The 16293-nt window shown below is 35.0% G+C and overlaps 1 protein-coding gene across 3 annotated transcripts in view; it reads left to right on the top strand.

Moving 5' to 3' along the window:
* LOC105483311 (cysteine and serine rich nuclear protein 3) overlaps positions 1 to 16293 on the top strand; it is a 220112-nt gene that overhangs the window by 12299 nt on the left and 191520 nt on the right. For 2 of the 3 annotated variants that reach the window (XM_071072877.1, XM_011744120.3), the window contains exon 2: positions 5855 to 6024. The gene's annotated coding sequence lies outside the window, so the exon portion shown is untranslated. Of the gene's footprint in view, positions 1 to 5340; positions 5484 to 5854; positions 6025 to 16293 lie in introns of all 3 variants that reach the window. The other variant, XM_011744121.3, reaches the window with a different exon arrangement.

Raw genomic sequence — 16293 nt, forward strand, 5'->3', positions numbered from 1 at the left:
TAAATAGAAGAATAAAATAAAATAAAATAAAATAAAATAGCTACTATTAGCCCCATTTTACAGGTAAGAAAACTTAGACTAAGAGAAATTAAATAACTTGCTCAAGATATCCTATTCAGGAAATGTTGAAACTGGGTTTTGAAGCAACTGGTGTTTCACCATGCCAGGGATTTCTGGTGGTTTCTGAGACTCTGCATATCTTTTTAAAAATCTCCCCAGGAAATTTAATGATTTGCCCAGTGTAAGTATTATTGTTGTACTACACAGTACTGCTTCCCTATATACATGAAGGCAAATTAGTAGTAACAGTACAGATTCCTTTCTTTTTTTCTGCGAAGACTTTTTTCCAGCTCTAGCCTCTCAGATCTCAAATTTACGAGATGTGCTTTTTTTTTTTTCTTTTATTTTTTTGAGATGGAGCCTTGCTCTGTTGCCCAGGCTGGAGTGCAGTGGAATGATCTTGACTCACTGCAACCTCCACTTCCTGGGTCCATATGATTCTTGTGCTTCAGCCTCCCGAGTAACTGGGACTACAGGCATGCCCCACTACACTGGGCCAATTTTTTTATTTTTTGTAGAGACCAGGTTTCACCATGTTGGCCAGGCTGGTCTCAAATTCGTGACCTCAGATGATCTGCCTGCCTTGGCTCCCAAAATGCTGGGATTACAGATGTGAGCCACCATGCTCCCTTACTTATGTCCCCAAAACTCCACCCCGTTATACCACCACCTTGGGGGTTAAAATTTCAACATATGAATTTTATGGGACTCAACGATTCAGATCATAGCATTCTATTGAATAAATATAGCTATTGTGACAATCCTTATCTTAGGAATACTAGTAAGAAAATTGTATTTTATATACATCTTAAAAAGAATTATTGTATATAGAATCAGTAGTAATGCAACAATTCCCATTAGAGCTATTTTATTTTATTTTTGAGACAGAGTCCCACTGTCACCCAGGCTATCTTGGCTCACTGCAGCCTCTGCCTTCCAGGTTCAAGCAAATTTTCTTTTTTTTTTTTTTTTTTTTTGAGACGGAGTCTCGCTCTGTCACCCAGGCTGGAGTGCAGTGGCGCTATCTCGGCTCACTGCAAGCTCCGCCTCCCGGGTTTACGCCATTCTCCTGCCTCAGCCTCCCGAGTAGCTGGGACTACAGGTGCCCACCACCTCGCCCGGCTAATTTTTTTGTATTTTTAGTAGAGACGGGGTTTCATTGTGTTAGCCAGGATGGTCTCGATCTCCTGACCTCGTGATCCGCCCGTCTCGGCCTCCCAAAGTGCTGGGATTACAGGCTTGAGCCACCGCGCCCGGCCTCAAGCAAATTTTCTTATGCCTCAGCCTCCCAAGTAGCTGGTATTACGAGCATGCACCACCACATTCGGCTAATTTTTGTATTTTTAGTAGAGATGGGGTTGACCAGGCTGGTCTCAAACTCCTGGCCTCAAGTGATGCATCTGCCTCAGCCTCCCAAAGTCCTGGGATTACAGGAGATCTATTTTAAAAACCTAATAAGGTATCATCTTTTTGGACCAACTCAGGGCTTGTGAGGAGACCTTGGAGTAGAATTGAGGAACTTCTGACCTCTAACATACACAACAAATACCATTTTTCAGTGCTAGAAAATATAAATCAAGTCATCTGTACTTCCCTCTGTTTGCTAACAGTTTTTTCCAGCCATTTACTGTCAGAAAGAGCATTCTGTATTATAGGGTGTTTTTAAAATATTGTTTATGGTCACTTTTGCTTGACTATGTGGATAGGACAAACTCAATAAAGAATGTTCATAATAACTTGTCTTTTCCCGTAGTTTTCCTCCCTTCCCACCTATTACTGCAGACATCTCAATGGGAGTAGCATCCTATTCTCTCTCACAATTTAGCTTTCCCTGTGTGATCTTGCTTCTATTGCCATGGAATCATTACAACATCGCAATTTTGGTAGTACAACCAGAGTGTACTACAGAATTAGATTGGTGAAAACAAACTAGAATAAAACAATTCCTTTCTCACTCAGTCTCTCTCTCGCTTGCTCTCGCTCTTTCTCTCTCTCTTTCTGAGTCTCCTAAGCTTTGTTTAAAATTACTATACTGTCATTTTGAGTGTTTTAATTCAAAATGTGATTATTCTATGTCTTAATCAGTTCTGGTTACCATGACAAAATATCACAGACTGGGAGAGTTATAAACAACAGAAATTTATTTCTCACAGTTCTGGAGGATGGAAGTCCAAGATCAAGGTGCTTATAGATACTGTGTGTATCAGAAACTAAGGTGGAAAATATTTTTTTCCACCTTATTTTTGTGTTTACTTAGATATATAAGTGTGCAATTCAATCTTTCTCTAATGACTTTGTGCAGGTATCTTCAGAGCTTCCAGGGCATAGAAGTATAAATGTGACCAAATATATCACATTGACAGAAATTATTTACATTGATTTTATATTAGATAAAGAAATCAATTAAACACCTATATAGTGCAACAATTTCCAAATAGTTTCCTATAACTGATAAACATAAGGTACAACAACATTTTAAAAAATCAACAATAGCTTTCAGTCCTTCAGAACTTTCCTGCAATATTTCTAAAACTGTCAAACATCACTGCAAGACGAGCGTCTGTCTAACCAAATAAAGGTTATGTTAGGTCTACAAGTGAGTTTTTAAGGTGCAGGCTGCTTGGCTTTCAAGCAGGGTCAACCCAGATCCAGAGTCCTGTAGTCCCTATTGTAGCAGGTAGTGGTGATTTGACTTTCAAAAATATTGAATAAATAACTTTAGGGTGAATGGTAGATAAAATAGTTATTAATTCCGTGCCTCCATCTTCCCATCAATAAATACATCCTTGAGAATGATCACCATCCACATATTGCCTTTACTCTATTGAATTAAAAGAAATATTTCTTTAGAGTGATAAAAGAAAGCTTACATTTGTGTTGTTATTTTGCCACAGTAGCACCATAAGTGGTACATAGTATCTGGATGATTCTTATTTTAAATCTAGTAGGTAAGGTGCCTCCACCATCATCAAATAATTAACAAAGCTAGAAACCAGAGATGGTCCTAGGTGAAATTAAGTAACTAAATTCTTTTAGGAAACACTTTGACCTTCCCCCGACTTTAACTTCTTTCTAAATTCTTATTCCCCAACTCCCACCCCAAAGGAACTAGTGACCTCTTCAGCCCGGTGACTTGTCAGGTTTTCTGATTGTAACTGCTTATTGGAGCCACTAAATCCTCCCTACTAGGCTTTTCCTTTTTCCCATCAAAGCTACCTTCTTTATTATAGACCCTCTGTTTTCTGATGAAATAACAAGCTGATGAGTTGTCCCTTTAAAATGAAAGCCAGATCCTGGCACTATACTACTTAAACCCTATAGTTTTAAGTACCTGTAGTAGTTTTCATCTCACTTAGAGAAATAGCCAAAGTCCTTGAAGGCTCTACACAGTCAAGCCCTGAAGACCTGTCTGATCTTATCACCCACTGTGTCTTTCTTGGGCTTGGGCACACCCTACTCCTTTGTCCTAGACTGCTTTTCCCTAAGAAGTCCAAATTGTTGGTTCCCTTACCTCCTCCATGTTATTACCTCTTGGTGAAGTGACATTAGTTCACTGATCAACTAAAAATGAAATGTTCTTGCTCAGTCAACCCTATAGTCACCATATCACTTAATGGCTTATTTTTCTCAATAGTATTTATCTCCATATGATGTTTATATATTTATTTTTTCTTCTTATTATTCGTCTACTCCTTTCCCTAATAACACCCAGTAATAAGCACCATTAGAGTAAAAAAAAAAAAAAAAAAAAAAAGAAAACAAAACTTAATGTTGTTGATGTTGCTTCTTTGTCACTCCCCAGCATCTAAAATAGTCATTGGAACATAATAAAAGCTCAGTAGATGTTTACTGAATAATGAATGGCCCGTAAACAAATGACAGACAAATAGATCTCTTTTCTATAGAATAGCATAAATGACCAAAGGATGATACTCAACCAAAGGATCAAAGGATGATACTCAAATTCCCTAAAAAAAAAAAAAAAAAAAAAAAAAAGGAGTCATTAGTGTTCAGCATAGAGGCCGACAGAATATGAGGATATGATAAGGTAGAGGTAAGTCTGTCAGAAGCCAAAGCCATCTATAAGCTGGGGATATGAGGAAGCAGAAAATAAAGAAATGGAAGAAGTCAGTCAACAGAAAGACATGGAATAAATATGCCCCAGGGAATTTTACCTACCAAAATCAAGGGTGAGCATGGTGTCCACGAGTCGCACAAGGAGGGTGGTCAGTCTCTAGTTTGCTACTTTCTTAAAAAAATAAAAAAAGTCCCTTCAGTTAGACTTGATTCTTACTACCAGAAAGGTATAGATAGGACCACCATGCTGATATTTGATGGCTTAAGATGTCACCTCTCCTTGATATCATATATTGTGCAGGTGTCTTTTGTAAACAAGTTTGTTCCCCAAACTGATGCATCTCTAGTCAAGAGCATTTCAGATAGTGTGTTAAGCTGATGGGGAAGAGATGTTTTGATTCCCTAGTCTGTTAACCCTTCCAAGTTATCTATCCAAACCAATCTTGGGCTATCTTGTAGAGCCAGTTCAAGTTGGGATTTAATTTACAAGCAGTCTAAATATTGCTCCTTTGACTTTGTAAACAAAATTAGTAAGAGAAAGAAAAACGTAGAATCTAAATATGAATGGGGCATTGGCCAGAGTTAGAGGAGATTAAATAAGAAAAGCATAGAGCAAAATGACCTGGACCCAAGTAACAGCTTCAGCCTTTGGCCTGAGCATGCTTTCTCTGGTTCTCCACAGGTCACACTTCTTGCTACCTATTGTCTCCTTGAATAAGAGGTCGTTTACTATTGTACTTATGCTATCATTTTCATTCAGGTGAAGTATTTCTTGGTATCTTTGTTGCAAATAACTGGACAAAAGAGAAGACTAAGATGAGTATGATTCTATTACATATGACCCAACTTACTTATTGAGGTTACCTACCAGTGTAGGAATCTTTGTTTGCAACCCATGATCACCTTCACTGCTTCTCTATATAGCTATGAAGAAATTGCTACTCTCAAGTTTAGTGATTCATCTAAATTGACGTAAATAAATTTTAAGAAATGTATCAGGCTGCATATGATTGGCTTTCACTGATCATGTTAATATGGAGAGTGAAAAGATTTAAATTAATATTTTATTCAAAAAAATATTTAAGGACTCTGGTTTGCCATGTATAAAATCTACTCAGCCAAACTCCTTGACATAGTACTCAAGTATTCCCTGTAGCTCTGCTAAATTGACTGGAGACATGATAAGGCATCTAAATTCTGCAGGTATCGCCATTCCTAGCAACCAATTTGATTTTTGATGGACAAAGAGCCCCAGGAAAGTAGATGCCTTTATACCTGAGAAAAAAGAAATCCCAAGCAAGAGAGACGTACCCTAATCAGTATGCTCTGGATATGACAGCATGCAAGTGAGTGATCTATTTTGTTCTGAACTCTGGCTCTGTCAATGACAATACACGATTTACTAGAACAAATCAAATAAGTGTATTTGACTCCCATTTTGACATTTCAAAACAGTAAGCCATATCTCCTTATGCAGCAAATATATTCATATTTTTAATTTTTACTTTTTCTTATAAGACACTGTTGTCAGGACGAGAATAAAAATGATGACTTAGGGTAGAATTGTTTTCAATGCTTTCTAACATTATGAGAAGAATAATTTCTGCATGGATATGATAATGTGGTATGTGTGGTTCAAAAATGTACAGCCCCCCCAAATGACTTTGAGACTTTGACTATCCAATCAGCAGCTCCATTGCTCCTGTCCCCGTTACAGGTACATGTGACAGCGCTGCAGCTATGAGTGGAATTTTAAAGGGGAAGTTTGAAGAAGTCGACGGCTCCTCACCCTGCTCTTCAGTGCAGGAATCAGATGATGAAGTTTTCAGCTGTGACAGTGCTGAGAGTGTTGATAGTGTCAATCGTTCACTTTTAATGATTTTACCAGTGAGTATCTAAAGCTCTATTTCAGTTGTGCTCTAAATTGTGTTGCATGGGCCATTCTTGGGGGCTTTAGCTTAATTCACTGGCCTGTATCTGCTCTTAAGTACTTCATCACACCAAAGTATTTGTAAAACATGATATAATTTTGGTTAATTAAACTTCAGCAGTGTACTTCTACTCATTTCTATGGAGTGAGTATATAGGAGGCAGAAATGAGTCCAATCGGAGGTAAGCAGACGGCAACTGAAAATAATTTAATGAATGTGTTCAGCTTGCCGAAATAAATCTATCTTTTGAAATCTAATCAGTTAAGCCATTTTGAACTTCTATAGATTGGTCAGTGAGTTGCAGAATATTTACAGTGCTGAGTTTAATGCATTAATCACAAGTAATATAATACAATGTAATATATTGTATTAATGTAATGTATTAATGTATTAATTAAAGTAATTAATACATGTAATTACTTCCTAGATGAGAAAATGATGTTTGTTTTTATAAAGATTGCTTATGTGAAATCAAGGCCTTGAAAACCTTGAGATCCTATAGTTATTTGGACATAGGTAAAACTCAGACTCAAGGCTAGGTTCATGCTCTTGAGTAAGGGCAGCTTTCTTCATGTATATACTTCTCCCAAGCAGTTCATGTGAGTAATACCATCTAACTTAGTATGATGTGTTCTAACTTAAAATTCTACCCATTTTCAAATTACAGTCTTGGTAACAGACGCACATACGAAGGTTGTGAAATAAGTGATCCTTTTCCAACAGCTCTGTGCTCATTCAACCTCAATTATTAAGGGAAAAGAATCTCAAAATTATATTTTAGAAGTTAACATGCACAGCAAAACTAAATGAAGTGAAAGCCCCTTACCTTCACCCACCCCTCATGAGATGATAGGTGTAAACTTCCTTTTAACATTATAGGCCATGAGTAAAGGTAAAAATTATTCAGCATAAAAGAGTATCATTCAAGAGAGGCTGTTTTCACAATAATTTTTTTCTAGCATTATTTTTCTGGGGTATTTGTATTTGGGGAGTTTAAACTCACCAAAACAGCCTTAATGGGTGTAGCAAGCCAACATGGCACAAATGGCACATGTATACCTATGTAACAAACCTGCACGTTGTGCACATGTACCTCAGAAGTTAAAGCATAATTTAAAAAAAAAATTACACTGAAGTTCATCCAATGTAGTTCTGTGACCTGAGATCCTATTTTAATCCTCTTCTCTCTCCCCCAGGATTCAAAATTTTATTTGGTATTCATAATTCTCCATCATTGTTAGAATCATTTTGAATAAAAACGTTTGTCTCTTGACTGCAGTAGAACCTGTTTTATTTGGAACTTTTAGAAAGTGTAAAAATCTAAAGAGGAGATAAAAACACTTGGGAGAAGGGAGAATACAGGTGCTGTTCTGAGGATATGATTCTCCAGTTACGTGGAAAAGTTATGGCCAGAGAGTAGAATTTCAGAGGATAAGTTCTGCTTGGGATTTATCTAAAGCCTTTTCACACCTCCCTCCAAGTGACTGTAACCTTGTGGATGGCATTGACATTGCCTTTCCCACTGAGCCATTACCTATGATGCTTAGAAGAGTACTGAGCACTAGATGATGCTTGCAGTTTTTTTATTGAGTGAATGAATTATTTTCTGACACATCTTAAAAGCTGGAGAAAATGAGTCCACTGGATATTCTTACCCTTAGATGAGCAATAGTACATACTTACATTCAAGACCCTTAGGAGCACTCTATTCATATCCTTTCTGTGTACTTGGGAGAACTCTTCTTTTTCCAGTCCTAGAGCACTGCAGGAGCTACCTACTATTTCTCAATCTTTTTCTTTTCCTTTAGCCACTCCTAAAATCAGTTTAAACCCTATATCTTTGAGATGCTTCCTCATCTAGCAGTGCAGTGCAGTGTTTTCCACACCCCTGTGATTTTTTTTTTTAATTGCCAACATACTTACAACATCCTAGGTGTCTATGACTTTCCTAAAGTTACAAATTGGCTCTCTCCTGGAAAAATCAATTGCAGGACTTCTCTATGCAGACACTTATTGATTTCTATAGCTTGTGAGTTCACAAAGTACCTATAATGTACATTTAAACACCATCAGGCCTTACAATTATGGCTCAAGATGCTTTCCAGATGAAAGTGATGTTCTGGTGGTTTAGGGAGGTTTGAAAAATTATAGGTCAGGCAGTTGTTCTGAGCACCTGAACAGTTCCCTGGAAGGTTAACAGTATAGTGGAGAGTGGTTTTATTTTTTAATAACTATTTTGATGTGTGGTTATAACTGCTCCACTTCACCACCATTACTCTAGTCTAGAAAGGAGAAAACACATACATATCCACTGTGGTCAGAGGAGAATACTTAGGCTATTAAAGAAGGCAACTGCAACGTTTGATAAGTTTTTTTTTTCTCCCTGTAGTGCTGTTCATGTACTTTTCTTTGTGAATTTTCAGGGGTTTTAAGGGAAGCATTTGTCAATACTCCTCTGGAAGCGAATGGTGATATGCATCATTGAACAACTTGTAATTGAATGTGTAATCAGAACCATGACTTCAGATAAACAGTGAGGAGGAAGGGTAAAGAATAAATGGCAATATGACCTACAGAGAACTATCTATCACTATGGGTTACTCTTAGCCTGATCATAAATACAAAACTTTAATAATTATTTTATAAAGTTGGGCAAATTGAAGAAGAAAACCCATGTTAGTGTTTTTAAGAGGATCTAGTGCTCTGTATGTAACTGAGAAAAAAACTAACAATGAAGAGTCAAACCTCATTTTGAATTCAAAGACTATGAGAACTAGTAGGACCTTTGAGAGTGTCTAGGCTGACTCCCTTATTTTGCAGATGTGGAGACTAAGGTCCAGGGAGAGTAATTTGACAAGAATCAAAATGTGAGCTGGTGGCAGAAGACTTTAATGTAGATCCCTAGAGTCTGCCTCTCTACCAGACCACACAGCTCTCTGATGGTTCAGTTACAAGCCTGGCTACTAAGGAGAGGGACACAAATCATCAAGTGAAAGACGTAGCTGTATCTTTTATGCCAGCATCTCTTATATAGAATGAATCTATCTTCTGGTAAATGTAATTGGCTTCTCATTTCTTCTTGCCTTTTTGTGACTTTAGGACAGTGCTAGTGATGAGTTTATGAACAAACTCAATGAGCTAAATGAAATAGTGGGCAGAGAATTCAATTTGAGCATGAAAGAACATTTTGCTTCCCCTTTCTGTAAGTAAGTGACAGGGCAGATTGTTGAGACTTTCCTTGTATGTCATTGACATTGATGGAAATATCTTACAGCAAACATGTTGTTTTACATTTACATGAAGGAAATTGGTTTGTCTTGGTGACATAATGCTACTTGTGATAACGTGAAAATGTTACAATGAAAAGTAGGTTAGATGAAGTATGCAGTGTGAATCTTTAACAGCAGCAACAAATCAAGGGTTAATTCATTTACTTTAAAGGTAAAACCTTTGTATATTCCACTTTTGCCAGATGGATCAATGGATATCCTGGACTCCCTGAAAAAAAGATAGTATCTTTCTATCTTTTGAACTCCAGGACCTTGCATTACTTGTTCAATAATTCAAGAATGCAGAAACCCACTTACCCTGCATTTCAATTGGACTCACTTAGTCACAGCTTCTGACTGAATGGAATAATTATATTCGACTTTACTGGCTAGGGACAGAGTTGGATTTTATATTTGCTTGTTTGTTTTAATTCCCAACAAACTTCATTTAAATTTGGCTTTAAGCTCAAAAGCACAATTGGACCAAATTTCAAATAAAATTTTATTTATCTGTAACAATGAATCTAGAAAAACAACAGCCACTGTGGTTTTAACTCCCATGAAAAGCTAAATATAAAGGTAGTCCTGGTGATGTTAATGGTACTATCGCTGACATCATTTGAAGGATATGGCTTTATTAGCATGAGATGCAAAATACATCATAGAAAACCTCCAAATTTCCCACATCTATTATTTACTCAGGATGTTCATAGGTGGAACTGATATTGTAGCTACATTTCATGAAGAGCACAAGAATTAAAGTTGCTATTAAATATTAAAGATACCATCTTCACATTAGTGATCAAAACATTTTCATCTGACAGTGTAATTTATTTACAAATAAATCTTAGAGTGTTTGTATTTTATAAACCTCTTGTTAGAGAATCACATCCTTACTTTGGGGCCATCTAGGAGTGGTCACAGGCAATAAATAAATGATTGCCCAACTGCAAAATCTCATGGCTTGAAAAATGCATCCAAACAAATTTAGGTGATTAAAATTCTACTAACCATCTTCAAAGTACCATCATCTTCTAGCTTTGGTTTGAATACCAGAGATTGACTTGCTTTATACTTGGTGTTTATGATGGTGATGATGAAATCAGTGCCTGAAGCAAATGTCCTTGTGTTTCTCAAAAGGTTTTGAAATTCACTGTGCAGATCAGGCAGTCTGATGCTTTCTGACAGCTTGGGGGAAGAGTGTTTGTGTGCAAGTGAATGCAGGAAGGAATTAAATATGGTCCTGCTTAAAAAAAAAAAAAAAAGAGAGAGAGAGAGAGAGAGACAGTTGGTGCGATTTCTAAATGGGCTGCAATAATATTTAATCCTTCCACTCTGGGAAGTACATGTTTGTATATAAGAAGAAATCCTTCTTTTTTGTTTGAGGAATTTGTAAATAAGCTGGGAATATTTTAGGGCCACAGAATTATTGTACCATATGTTTTACATGTTCGGCTACAGTGATCTTGCAGGAACTGGAATAGTTAAAGTCTCAAAAATACTGAACTCCATTGAGAATTGGACTAAGGTCAAAAGCATAGTTTTTAAATGTAAGGAAGAAAGAGCAATCAGAATAAATATAACAAAACAAAAAATGTAACTTACTTTTCAACCAAAAATCAGCACATAAAAACTTGGAAAAACATCTTTTTAATGATATTTAATTTTCAGGTAGAAAAGTATTTGCAGTGAGTGAAAATTACAATGGACTCTCAGTTTGTTGCATTTGCCTTTATCTCACAAATATTATAATAAGGGAGTAGTAGTAAAGACTGAGTTATATAATTTACAGTTCTAGACATTTGAAAAAAATTTTATGAAACTTGATTTATATAGTGAACTCTTAAGTCTCTTTACAATCCTTAATGTACAACTGCAACAGTCTTAGCATCACCAAAAAAAAAAAAAAAAAAAAGAAAGAAAACATCAAAAACTCAAACTCAGTTAAAACAATTTTCAAAAGAAACATGAAAACTGGTGAAGACTGCTAAATAGAGGGCTAAAAGTGCTAGATATTTCCATAGTGAGACCCATTCTGTGCTGAGTCCCATTAATTGTCTCATGTAGATATGCAAAATACATAAACTGTTACATATTTTTATGCCATTGGATTGTAATGTTGGTGGAAATATCATGTGAGATGGAAAATGCACATATTTTACTTACAAATTATATAAAGAATATATACATATGTATATATATGTGTGTGTGTGTATATATATTGTATATATAATATAAATACACACACACACACGTATATGTATTTTGAGACGGAGACTCACTCCGTCATTCAGGCTGGAGTGCAGTGACGCAATCTTGCAGTCTTGGCTCGCTTGCAACCTCCACCTCCCGGGCTCAAGCAATTCTCCTGCCTCAGCCTTTGAGTAGCTGGGATTATAGGCAAGTGCCACCACACCCAGCTAATTTTTGTATTTTTAGTGTAGACGGGGTTTCACCATGTTAGCCAGGCTGGTCTTGAAGGCCTGACCTCAGGCAATCCTCCCACCTAGGCCTCCCAAAGTGCTAGGATTACAGGTGTGAGCCACCGTGCCTGGCCGTTATTTATATTTGATCTTGAAATTTGTTCTAATGCCTACAACTCCCACATTTTAAAAAATGTATGTACTTTAAATTTATCAGAGGCTAGGGTATTTAATTCCATCTTTGAGAACCTTGGTTTGGAAGAAATCATGGCAATTAATATTATATATAATTTTTCCAACATAGCCTGTCCTATTTTATGATTTCCTCCAAAGATGCTGTCCATTATCTTCTTGCTATGTCAGATCCGACTTTCTGCTGTTTGCTGTTTCTATGACAACCATCATTTTGGCTTGGAGAGATTAGTACATATTGCGGATATATATACATTTATAGATATATATTTCAAGAATTATTTACGTGCCAAAAGAATTGATGATTAAGCTTCCCATTATAGTGGTCATTAATCAGTTATAATGAAATGCTATGCTAAGATCATGGTTACATAAGACCGATGTCATACTTTTGGCTTGGATTTTTATGAATAGGCATAAAGCTAGAGAGGCTGCAAAAGGAAACCTAGGGAGTTAAGTTAACTAAGTAATTCATGAACATTAATAAGAAAAGTCATATGTTTTTAAAATGCCCTTCAATGTCTGATAAACAAATGTTTATTTGAAAAATTAAAGAATGGAGTACAAAAAGGATAAACACAGCCTACATTATTATTTCCAACAGAGTAGCTCTTCTGTAGTAGCTTTGAAGTGAGAGTATGGAAATGGTTGAAATTTATAATTACAATTATTTTAAGTTCCTTGATGGCAGGGCCTTTGTCCAATATTTCCCTCACATTGCTTAATGGGAATAATCAGAATAGCGAGTGTTATTGAGCATTTTATCATTTGGCAGGCATTGTGCTCAATGCTTTAAACAAATTATCTCATTTAATTCTCCTTACTTTAGTTCCTAAATATGTTTATTTTTGATTGGTATGTTCATGACTTTTTACTAAAAAAGATTCAATTGATGAAATGTTTTCTTCATCTTAAGCATAACGTGAGTCAACTGAAATAGGCCAATTGTATAGCAACTATTAAGATTGTTAAATACAATTAGGGTCTGCTTCAACAGGTTCAGCTTTATTGAAAAATAAGTTTTCATATCAGATATTCATGAAGATTTCAATTTATGCATACAGTACTGCCAGTATGAACTAGGTAACTTGCCAAACTCCTCATATAGTTTCGTTAACCTTTACATTTATTACTAAATCAGAATTCAGCGTTCTCATTTATTAGTAAATTAGAACGTTGAAATATTTAGAGCTGATGTATTTAACAGTTCTTTGTTTCTTTAAAAAGCTGAAATGTAGGAAAAAGTTTTAGCTTTAAGGATGATTTTTGCAGTATTTTTTCTTATGGTGAAAAAGTATGCAGAACCTACATACTATGCAATTTGTTGAATAATCTTTGGAAAATCCACATAATTAAGTATGATATAATCAACAAAAACAGCTGAATAAATGTATCTATTGACATAAAATATATTCACATTTGTAAAGAGGTTTGCAAAATTCTATTAATTTCATCAAGTTTTATAAAATCTTAAATTCGTGTTATAATAAGATCCAGAAGGAAAAAGAAAAACACACATTTTCTATAGATGGTAATATTCAACAAGTGGTAGATTTCTGGGTGATTTAAAAAATCTATATATATTTTCACAATTTATTTGTATATACTTTATCCTAACTGGATCTATTTTGGTATTATAATAGTTTTCTAGAATTTTCCACCAATGTGATTACTGCTGTTTATGACTTACCTGTAGATTAATCTTAGAGCAAATCTCTAAAGGTGGAAATCATAGTTAAAAGGGTATTTTTTTTAATTGCCTTCCAGAAAACGTTACCAATTTATATGCCCACTTCTAATATGTGAGTGCGTATTTCCTCAACACCTTACCAAACACTTTACCGAAACTGGTTAGGTATTTTCTCTCTCTCTTATGTCTGTCTGAATCTCTCTCTCTTTCCGCCCACCCACCCTGGCTCTCTCTCTTTCTCTTCCTCTGTCTCTCTCTCTCTCTCTCTCTGTGTATGTATAAATACATTCATATATGCAAGCATTATAGAGCCCCCCACATACATACAGACTAATATGATTAGTGAAAACATATACCAATGCTTGCACTTGAATTTTTCTGAATATTAGGAAGCTAATTATTTATGTATTTAATCATTTGCCGTGTATGTGTGTGTGTGTGTGTATGTGTGTATGTGTGTGAATTGCCTATCCAGGTTTTTTATTATGATGGTGATTTTCTTTTTCATTGTTCTATAATATTAAGGATTAGTTATTTGGTGAATGCATACACAATATCTTTCCTATTTTGACACTTTTCTTCTAAATCTGTGTTTGCTAGTGAAACATATTTATACTGTCAAATATATTATGAATTTAGCATTAGGAGCTGTGTAGGCAAACTTCTACTGCCAAGATCAATTGTACACAAATAATTGCTCCTATGATTTTCATAAATTTCTATATGTATTTAAACCTTTAGTCCATTTGAAAATTTTATTGGCATATTGTGTGACATTGAGATAATTTTCCAGTTTTCCTAAAATGATATATTAAATAATCTATTATTTGTTATTTATTTGTAATTCTATTCTTATGCTAAATTATCACATATAGTGTGATCAGTGTTTGTGGTTTTCTTTTTATTACATGCTCTGGTTATTTTAAAAGCAGCATTAGTGTTTTATTATGGCTTTTTAGTAAATTTTATTATCTCAGATGAGAGTTCTCAATTTTTCATAACCCACCACTATTAACAGAAAACCAGTACACTACCGTACTCTTAACGTTTAATGTTATCTCACGTGATTATTATTTAAATTTTAGAAGAATATTTTTAAGCTACTAAGCAAACTTGTTACACTGTTGAAATTCCACTAAATATGTAGATTAATTTAGGCAACACATTAGATATCTTTTAGTATTTAACTATTATTTTATACACAGCAGAATTTTACATTTTCTTTTTGCAATGCATATTCCCTGCTAAGTTTTTAACAATTGTTGTGTCTACTGTGAATGGGATTTTGTAATTATATGTTCTAAAAGGTTATTTTGGGTACTAGAAAGGGTATAGTGCTTTAAAAATGGAAGTGCCTCCACCATTTCACCTTTAATTTAGCCATAGGATATACTTTGTCCTAAATTAAGGAGATATTCTTCCATTAATGCTTTCTAATAAATAATGAATGTAAAGTTGTATCAGATTCCTAATAGTACATAGCCAGGTAATCCTATTTTGACCTATTAATATGATAAACTGAAAAATATCCTTCCTAATGTAAAACTATAATTGCCTTTGACTCTATTTCATTCTAAATTAATTTCTTTAATTTCACATGAGTATCTAATTAATGTGGCAATGTATGTGCATTAAGAGACCTTTAAAATGTTCAAGATTATCTTAAAATACATTTTTAAATGCATTTCAAATTCACATAAAAAAGAGATAATAAGATGAAAGTTATACAAGACAGCACTACCAATAACCCTCTTGCGTCTGATCCTTCATTTTAATGTTGAATGTTTTTGAAGCATCATATAATGTAATCCTCACAAAACAACATTTGAGGTGAGTAGGGATGGTAGTTCTAGCACAGTTTATTCTTATGGAACAGATAAGGAAACTGAGATGCAAAGGGGATAAGTAGCTTATCTAAGTCCACACAGTTTATAAATGCTCGTATTAAAAACTTAAAACCAGCTCAATCTCCCGTGCCGGCACTGTTAACCACTATGGTATGCTATGCTTTCTACAAGAAAATAAAAATATTTTCATCTTTTCCATGCCATGTAACAAATAAAACTGTTTTTAAAATCTTTAATTTAAAAAATTCTGCATTAAATACAAGCGGTCCTTTAGTTCTTATCGAAAGTATTATTCATTAGAATAAAATGACAGTACCACTGGAAGTGATAGAGATTGAGATTCTGATCAAGTTTAACCACCTATGCTGATTACCATTAAAATTAGTTTTGTAAAATCCTGAAACTCTCATGTCTCTGCTTTTAGTACCTCACATGACTAAAGATATATAAATTCTTTATATATCTCAAGAGTTTATTAAAATTCAATTTATATGAGGGCTAACGGAGCACACCGCATGTCAAAGACTACACTGAAGACGTATTGCTGCGTATGAGCAGACTGAAAAGCATGTTTCGGTCCTAAGGAACTTATACTCTGCTTGAGAACTTCAGACTAACAGACATGACATTTTTTAGCATGCAACCATGCTAAAAAATATAATTGTCAACTAGTACGTTGTATGGATTGGAGAAAACTTAACTCTCATTTCCAGAAAACTTCAACCTGGAAAAAGTACATCATTAAATGGAAGCAAATTTTGTGGGATTGGAGTTATAAGTTCATTCTTCAGACAAAATGTTTAT

This window comes from Macaca nemestrina, chromosome 11 (assembly GCF_043159975.1).
Source record: "Macaca nemestrina isolate mMacNem1 chromosome 11, mMacNem.hap1, whole genome shotgun sequence".
NCBI lineage: Eukaryota > Metazoa > Chordata > Mammalia > Primates > Cercopithecidae > Macaca > Macaca nemestrina.